Source organism: Lonchura striata, chromosome 2 (assembly GCF_050655825.1).
Source record: "Lonchura striata isolate lonStrDom1 chromosome 2, ASM5065582v1, whole genome shotgun sequence".
Taxonomy (NCBI): domain Eukaryota; kingdom Metazoa; phylum Chordata; class Aves; order Passeriformes; family Estrildidae; genus Lonchura; species Lonchura striata.
The window spans coordinates 91,976,490-91,984,883 of NC_140704.1; the positions used below are offsets into that span (position 1 = coordinate 91,976,490).

Consider the following 8,394-nt stretch of genomic DNA (forward strand, 5'->3'; position numbering starts at 1 on the left):
GCCGGCCGCGCCGCCCGCTCCGCCCTCTGCAGCGCCGCCCGGCAGCGGCTCGGCGGGGCGGGGCGGGCCGCGGCCCCGCCCGCCGCCGCGCTCCGGGCCGTGCGGCCGGCGGGCGGGCAGGGGGAGCCGCTGAGGCGGCGGCCACCTGCGGGGGAGGCCGGGCGAGCCCCCGCGGCTCAGCGGGACGAGAGCCGCGCCGCTCCTCTCCTGCAGAAACAGCCCCGGCTCCTCGGGCGCTAGGGCGCTGTCTGCGCCACGGCAGCCCCTCGCCGCCGCCCCCGGGCCGGGGAGGGGAGAGAAGCGGCGGGGGCGCGGAGCCTCTTTCCCCGCCGGGCTCGCCGGGCGGCCCCTGCTGCGCGCCGAGCTCTCCGCGCTGCCCCCGCCCCGCGTCCCTCCCGCGCCCGTCTCCCGCTTCCGCCCCTTTGGGCGGGCGGGAGAGGGGACGGGGGAAGTTATTTGGAAATAAAAAAAGCCAAGGGGGGGATGGAGAACTGAGCGCAGGCGGAAGGACGGGTCTCGCCTGTGTTGGAAGTGGCCGAAGCGGCGGATCTCACCTGGAGGAGGAGGAGGGCATCGCACCGCCTCTCCCGCCGCCGCCTACATCCCCCGTGCACAGACACGTCTGCCCGGTGCGTGGGAATGCCCCCGCATTTGCCTTTGCGATCAGCGCGGTCTGGTGGATTAAGGAAACCGCTGTGAGAACTTGGCCCCGTGCAAAAACCAGACCCTCCCGACCGTCCCGGGGTTTTACTCCCTTTCGCTGCTGTAAGGAGTACGGGTTTGTTTATCTGTCACAGCAAATCCATAGGTACAAATACTCTCACGGTCGCTCTGCCAAAAATTTAAGTATTTATGTATTCTGGCTCGGGTGGGAGCTTTTTTGCTGAATTGCTACGTATAAAGTACTGGACGTGAATCATGTCTTGCAGAAACAGTCAGTGAGGCTAATTCTGTTACCCTATGGTCAGATGTGATCTGAAGAGCTTTGAAGTGAAATAATTTGCTGCTTTTAAAGTGTGGGTTTGGGGTTTTTTTTCTGCTGTGAATTTATTTCTCTGCACCTCACTTCCAGGCCCATTTACACAAGCATTGTCCTATTAGGTATTCAGAAAGCCTGCCAAAATGTCTCAGCTTGTCATTTTTTATTGAGACTTGATAGTATTAGGTAACTGCCTGCTGCTTCTGCATCCTTTTCCATGTTCCTTCAATGCCCTGGATCAGGTCTTGAAGTGTCTCATCAGCCAAGACCGTCACTAAACTGCATGATCTTTGGCAGAGATCTACCTGCAGCCCTTCTGCACTTTATGGCTGCATAAAAGAGCTTTTATAGAAACAGAGTGGAAAGGTGCTAATCTCTGCCTGCTAATGTTCACAATCCAAAGTAGGCACTTATACAGATTATGGGGTTTTGCTCCATTTTTTTTACCTTGAATTAGGAGCAGAATTTAAATTTTCTTTCAGATCCTGAATGGTGCAACATACCTTGGGGTTCTTTCACCGCTTTGAACCCTGTGAAGATATCCCAGTCCCATAAAGCTCGTTTGCATACCACAAGCAGCACAAATTATCTTAGGAGTTGGAAATTCAGCAGAAATACTCTTGTCTCTTGAGGGAGCTACAGCAATTCTGGTGCAAAGGAAAGTGGGGTGGAAGAGAGGTCTTGCATCATTTGGGACTGGACTGGCGGAAAACTGAGCAAATTTTTTGCTGTGCTAAAAATCTTTTTACTCTGAAGCTGTGAGACTTCAGCCCTTTGTCTCTTCAAGTTCTGTCATGGAAACAGGAGTCTGGTATTTTAAAATGTGTAAACGTAGGCTTGCTTTACTTACATTAGCAGCACACCTGATACAGGTCAATGGCCATACCCCAGAGGCAGTGCTGCATTTATGAAACTGCCATAGGGATGCTGAAGTTCCATTAAGGCTCATGTTAAGAAATGCAAGATAATGCTCACAGTAAAGCATCTTTTAGAAAGAGCTGGTGGTGGGAGGAAATAAAGCTGGTTCCTTAGTACCCAGCCTCTCTTGGAGTAAAACAATTCCACTGTTATTTTGTCTCATGTTACCAGCAGAGCTATCTTTAGCCGTGAAACAAAAACCTTGAGCAACAGTGGTACTGAGGATGCCTTGAGAAGTATTTAAACTAGCATTTATATTCAGATTTCTACATACATGTTTCACCCATCTATATCCTCTCTCCATTTTTGGATGGACAGGCCCTGAAAGGGGTTTGGTTTGCTGGCCCCTGTCCTGCAGTCCCTCCTCAGAGTGCCTGCTACTTGCTTGCTTTCCAATGAGAGACACAAGCCGAAACTGCTATGGTCCTCATCTTTACTGTAGTCAAGGGCATTGCCTTTAAATCTTTATCAAAATAGCCTTCCACTGCAACATCAACCTCCCATGGAGTACTCCAGTCTCCGCTGGAAGCCACGATTTGATTACTTCCTCAGGAAAGGTGGTGACCTAGGCAAACCATTTTTCCTAACCCATCTTGAAGTTCTGGTAGGAATCCCTGCAAATAACCAGTCTTATCCATGGCTTTGCCATGGTGCTGAGCAGTGTGTAAATGGGAGAGCATTTACCAAAATCCTTCCTGACATTCCCCAGCAGTAAGATGGGGAATCTCTAACTATTGGAGCCCCTGATGCTGCTTGTAGCTAAATAACTGCATAAAAATTTGATAGGCACTTTATTCTTGCTCTTTCATGCATTGTTTTGGTTTTGTTCAAATCTTGTCTGGAAGCATTTGGAAAACTTGGAAATTGAGGCAGCCATGTCATGGGGATGGGGGAGCAAAACCACTGACAGTTCTGTGAAGAGACTTCTCCTGCAGGGGACATGCATGTGCTGCCTGGACATCACAGACCTCTTTCTATTTTACTTTCTATCACTGCAATCACATTTATGGATTTTTCCTGGCCTGCCAGACTTTCACTGTGTGCAAAGGAGAGTTCTAAATTTAATTTACATGCAGCTAGAGTTTCTTTTCCTGCATTTTTGGAGAAATGTTATCTTTACTGAGTAACTTAAACAGGCTTATATTTTTGCAAGTTTCTGCCAGGGTTTGTTTTGTTACAGTCATTACTTGGAGGAAACTTACATACACGGATTCAAGGAGCAAGTATTGGTGCAAACCCAAATGTCTATGTTAATAAAACTGAGGGGAAAAATAAACTTGAGAAGTTATGACATAAATTCACTCAAGCTTTTCGATATTAATTTTCTGAGGCTGTTTCTCGAAACACAGAAATCAAATTAAGTTTTTTATTAAAAATTTTATTAAAGGAGATACTTTTCAGCATTAGCACTCATTCCATTACAACATTCATGCAGCAGCTGGCAGTTCTATCTGTTTGTTTTCCTCAAAAGCATGTCAGTTATATGAGCAGGTCTAACGTCACTGGTTTTCAGGATTTTATATATTCAGATATAGATTTAGAACAAAATAAAAAGGTAATTCTGAGTTATGTGGCTAAGGATAATTTGCATTTCTAGTCCATCTTTGATCTAGAGATATCCCAAAACACTTTAATTTCAAAAAAAGAAAATTATATGTAGAACTATATTACCAACACTGAAAGGCAACAGCTGTTTAACAGCAAGGAAAAATACTGAGTCTCTCTCATACAATTGTAATGGAAATACGGGTTTGAATAGGCAGAAAGTTACCCAAATCATAGGGCCATGTTGATTAATTCCTGCAAAAGGTACCATAGTGAGGACTTTCCTTTATCATGTTCTACTCCAAGTGTTTCAAAAGTCCTCCATTAAGAAAAAAAAAAAATACTTCTCCATTTAGAATATCAGGTTTTCTGTAGGCATGAATTGTGGCAGCTATTGCTGTTCATGTTAATCCATATAGACAGAAAAAAAATCCTTTTATTTTGTCAGAATAAATAAAATAGTAGCTTACTTAAGAATAAATATGTCCACTTAAAGAGTTGGTTTTGTATATCCAGAGAGGTTTGTTCATAAACATGTAAGAACAAAAATCTTTCCACTAGAAAATATACAGAAAGAAAATGTTTCTTGATGAGTGAACACTTTACAATACCTCCTGTCCATCTCATAAGCAGGTACAATATGACTTAATCATATGTTCTTTCCTTTAGTGAGAATTTTATCAGTTTTGTATTGACTTCAATGCATAGAAATAATATTGAATATTATTTATATTCAAACTTATGATTAGGTTTAAAGTATTAATAAAAAAAGTTTTCAATGCTTTTTTAAATTGCAAAGATAACAGGTGCTCACCTGAAAAATTGAGGCATTTTTCCACTGGTGAACTCTTTTGATGTTAATCTTTGGTGAGCCTAGAAAACTGCTCAGAATGTTGCCTATAAGCAATCATCACATGCTGAAAGAATAAAGTTTTCTAAGAATATTTTCTAACCATAATTATGCATCTTTTAATTATATCTCCACTGAAAATAGATATCCATGGCTTCCTGTGCTGTGCATGAATTAATAAGGTCTAAAATTTGCAATAACAATACCTTTGACTGACACTGCAACGCTGAATGATACCTTGTCTGATGGGCAACTAACCGCTTATGAGAACTGCTGGAAACCTTCAGTGTGCATAAAACAATCAACTGAGCAATAAAACAAAGGTGAAAGTTCTAATGAACAAGCATCAGATTTGATTAACTAAAAGAAGTTTAAGTACTCTGGGTACTCCGCTGCCTGGATGTAATGCTGGTGGCAGAAAGGATATCCCTTCCTCATTTGGACACTTCAGCTCTTTTCCTGTTGAACTGTTTGAGAGAACAAGGGACAGGAGGCAGCCAGGGCTCTGTACGTCCAGAGGAGGAACTTGTTGGAGGCAAACTAGTCAACAAATGAAGAGATGAGTCAATAAAAGTAAGTATTTCTGAGGGAACAAAAATGGAAAAGCAACAAAAAGGAAAAAGATTATGCCACTGACAAGGCTGCTGAGTCAGTTTATTTGTCCTGTGCCTACCAGTCACAGGAAAACAGAAGGAAAAATCCAAACTGAAAGACTGAACTATTAATGCCAGTAGTTTAACTAAAAATATTTTTTTTTAAAAAAATTGATTTTCATTTCTAATATTACAGTATCTATCACAGGTTTTGCTGAAACCTGAGGGATGTGGACCCAGTTTATTACAGAAGCACAGAATCACCAGGTTGGAAGAGACTTTCAAGATCATCGAGTCCAACCCATGCCCCAACACCTCAACTAAACCATGGCACCAAGTGCCACATCCAGTGTTCTTTTAAACACATTCAGGGAAGGTGACTCCACCACCTCCCCAGGCAGGAGGTCATACTATGTTGTTGACATACAATGAAGTTGTTTCATAAAGTAGAAATGTTCTGTAGTCCTTGTTTTATAGAAACTGCATTTTCCTGAACAGCAAACAGCTCATATTAGGATGTAAAATAAATGTTCATTAAAATGTTATCTATATCTGACTGATAGCCTGAGTATAGAATGAAACAAAACCATCTACTTCCTAATGAACTCTCTTGTGTGTGTATGGACTTCAGCTTCCTAGCAGATTGTCAGTCACAAATGCAAATTTATCCTAGTAAAAAAAACCAAAACAACAACCAAAAAACCAAAATCTATTACAGGATTGAAAAGCAATATCTCTTCATAATATGTGACTTGGAGGGGAAAATCTTTGAGAGATTTTGTGACTTAACATCTACTTGATCATTAAAGTTTCCTGACATGCTATGTTCCTACTGAATTTGTGGGCTTTTCATTTCATAAGAAGTACAGCACCAGCTGAAGGAAATCTATTCTAAATACTTCTCCTCTCCTTTCCTTCCTCCATCAAATATTAATAATGTACATGTACTGTCAACAGAGGCTCCTTCTTGCCCAGCATTTTCCTCTTTTTATTGCCAGACATTGTGCTGTACACACATTGTCCTATGCCATCTTGCAGTGGTGACATCAGAACACTCTTAACATTCTTCTGAGTCTATTTTCTTCCTCTTTTCACATAAATGAGTTTTTATTTTACAATATTTTTAGTCTCTCTGGATCCTCTGTCAGATGATGGCAGTATAAGGTGGAGAGACAGACCACAGAAAGGGTTGTGATGCTGCCAAAGGGTAGAAAAGGTGGATCATATAAGCTTTGTCTTGAGATATTCCCATGCCCATGGAATTTAACAGTTGGAATCGCTGGGAAAAACCTCTGGCAGGTTTTCAGAAGCCCTTTCCCAAAAACAAAATTAAGTCATGTAGACTGGCTAGAGTATGCAGAAAGATCAGAAAGATCCTCCTTATATCACTGGGAGGAAATTTGTATCCTTTGAATTTATCAGGAGCAAACACAGTGAATCCCAAGCATGCAGAGAAATAAATTTATTTTTCTCATCTTTCTAAAGTCAGTGATACATAAAGATATGTTTCCTCTAAAATACAAACATGAAGGGCTACTTCTGCTCAGAAGACAGGGCTGCATAATAAGCCACAGCAAAGTGCTGGCTATTACATCTTGAGCCAGAAAAGTTTAAACATATATAAATTATTAATATAAGTTTCTTTTTATGCATCCTATGACTTAATTATTTTCTATTTTTATAAGAAAGTTTGATAACTTTTGAAATATTACAATACATTGCTGAAGAGATGGAAACAATTATTTCTTTGTTTAGCTCAAGTTCCCTTAAGTGTAGTCCAAGTTACAGTGCGGTAGAAATCTGTCTAAAAATCAAGTCATTATAAAAAAAAAAACAAACCTTATACAGACAGTTCTGCCTGAAATGAACAAATAAATTTACATAGCATCATTTTTATATGAACAAAAATGTTATTTTCTCCAAAATAGTTGGTGTGCCTTCAGCCACACATGAACTCAGTTGACTGGATGTATTGCTTTCAAAAAGCAATAGCATGATCCTGACTCCTTTACAAGTTTGAATTTATGAACTATTCTAACATTTGCAGCACAGAAAATATCTGTCTTACGCCCTGACAATAGGAGCATTTGCAGACCTGAAAATCACTGGGCAACTTTAGGTGAAGACTGGAGATTTATGGAGTGTTCCTTTCCTGCTCACTGGTGTGAAGCCATGCAGAGAGAATTTTGCTGGGCTGGATGGGATTTTTTTACCCTGGCAGCTCATGAAAGAGTAAGGCATGTGTCATTCAAATTATTAAGATGTAGTGAAAATAATTGTAAGCCTATTTAAATGTAAGTTATTTTATATTGTGTATAAGATCATTAAAACTCTTAGCAATAAAAAAAAAAAAAATCTGAGGCAGAAATAAAGAATGTTAGTAGTTGTACCTCACTGTAATCTCTTTTCCTCCTGAAAGCACAACAGATGTTTGATTCCCATGTTTACAGTTTTAGAGGCAGGCATAAAAAAATTGTTCTAACAGGCAGGCAACCATAAGTATTCTCTGTTTGGATATTTAAGTAGTCTCACTATCATAGATGAGCAAAATTAAATGGGAGAATAGACTGGCCTGTAAACAGTTCTTCATTGAGGTTGCCTTGCATGATGATGCAAGAGGATTAGTGATAGGGTGAGGGGTACTGACTGCTCCCATCCTGTGCTCCAGGGAGGTATGGGGGCCTTTTGAAGAGAGGTGGGAAGAAAAGAGATTTCAACTCTTCTGGACCTGGTTCTCCACAGGGGCATACCAACATGTTGCCATGGCCCAAAACTTATCCCAGAAACATTGAGCCAAACACTTGCAGCTATCAGCTTGGAACCCTGTAGCAGTAGAGTTCCATTGTGTCCATGCTAGGATCCTATTTAGGGGAGAAATTGAGTCAATATAATTTGTTTGACCTGAGTGAAGAGGAGTTTCAGTGCACTACTGGAATAGCTCTTGAGTGAGAGAAATGTACTGCTTATTTTTGTTAGGAGGTCTAATGTTTTCTCAGGCTTTGCTGCAAGATTAAATTTAAAAATTAAAAAAAAAAAAAAAGAAAACAACAAACATAGGGTTTTGTGGTTTTTCAGTGTCTTTTGAAATTGCTGAGCAGGTTTATACAGTTATCCAGAAAAGGTAAACAGAAAGTTACTGGATTAGGTTTACATGTAGGCATTGAGATAAAGCATTATGATTGAAATCTTGCTTTCACCATCTTTCTTAAATGTTAGCAGCTGAAGTTGCGTATTCTCAGCAATTAATGTTTTATTATATTTGAAAACTAGAGCAGAGGGAGACTCTCAAGCACAGAGCTGCAACAAGTACATCCAGTGACAGGAGCTGGCAAAACCCAGGTCAGAACTAAGTGCAGACAAATGCTGCAGTTTTCAATGGTGGCAGAGCCCAGGCTGTAGGCAGCTCTTGGATGCTGTGGGAAGTTGGGATTGGGTCCCTCTCCAGACTGTGGGAATACCAGGGCTGCATTTGCATAATGGTGCAAGCTAATGTTAGGAGTGGCTGAGCT

The 8,394-nt window shown here is 41.3% G+C and overlaps 1 long non-coding RNA gene across 2 annotated transcripts; it reads left to right on the top strand.

Moving 5' to 3' along the window:
- The first annotated feature begins 116 nt into the window (after positions 1-116).
- Positions 117-5,722, top strand: LOC110469727 (uncharacterized). Of its 2 annotated transcripts, none has more exons than XR_014952806.1 (2): positions 117-4,865; positions 5,082-5,722. It is a non-coding gene; the product is annotated as an uncharacterized LOC110469727 (long non-coding RNA). The 2 variants fall into 2 exon arrangements; XR_014952805.1 differs by having other exon boundaries at positions 5,094-5,722.
- The last annotated feature ends 2,672 nt before the right edge of the window (positions 5,723-8,394 follow it).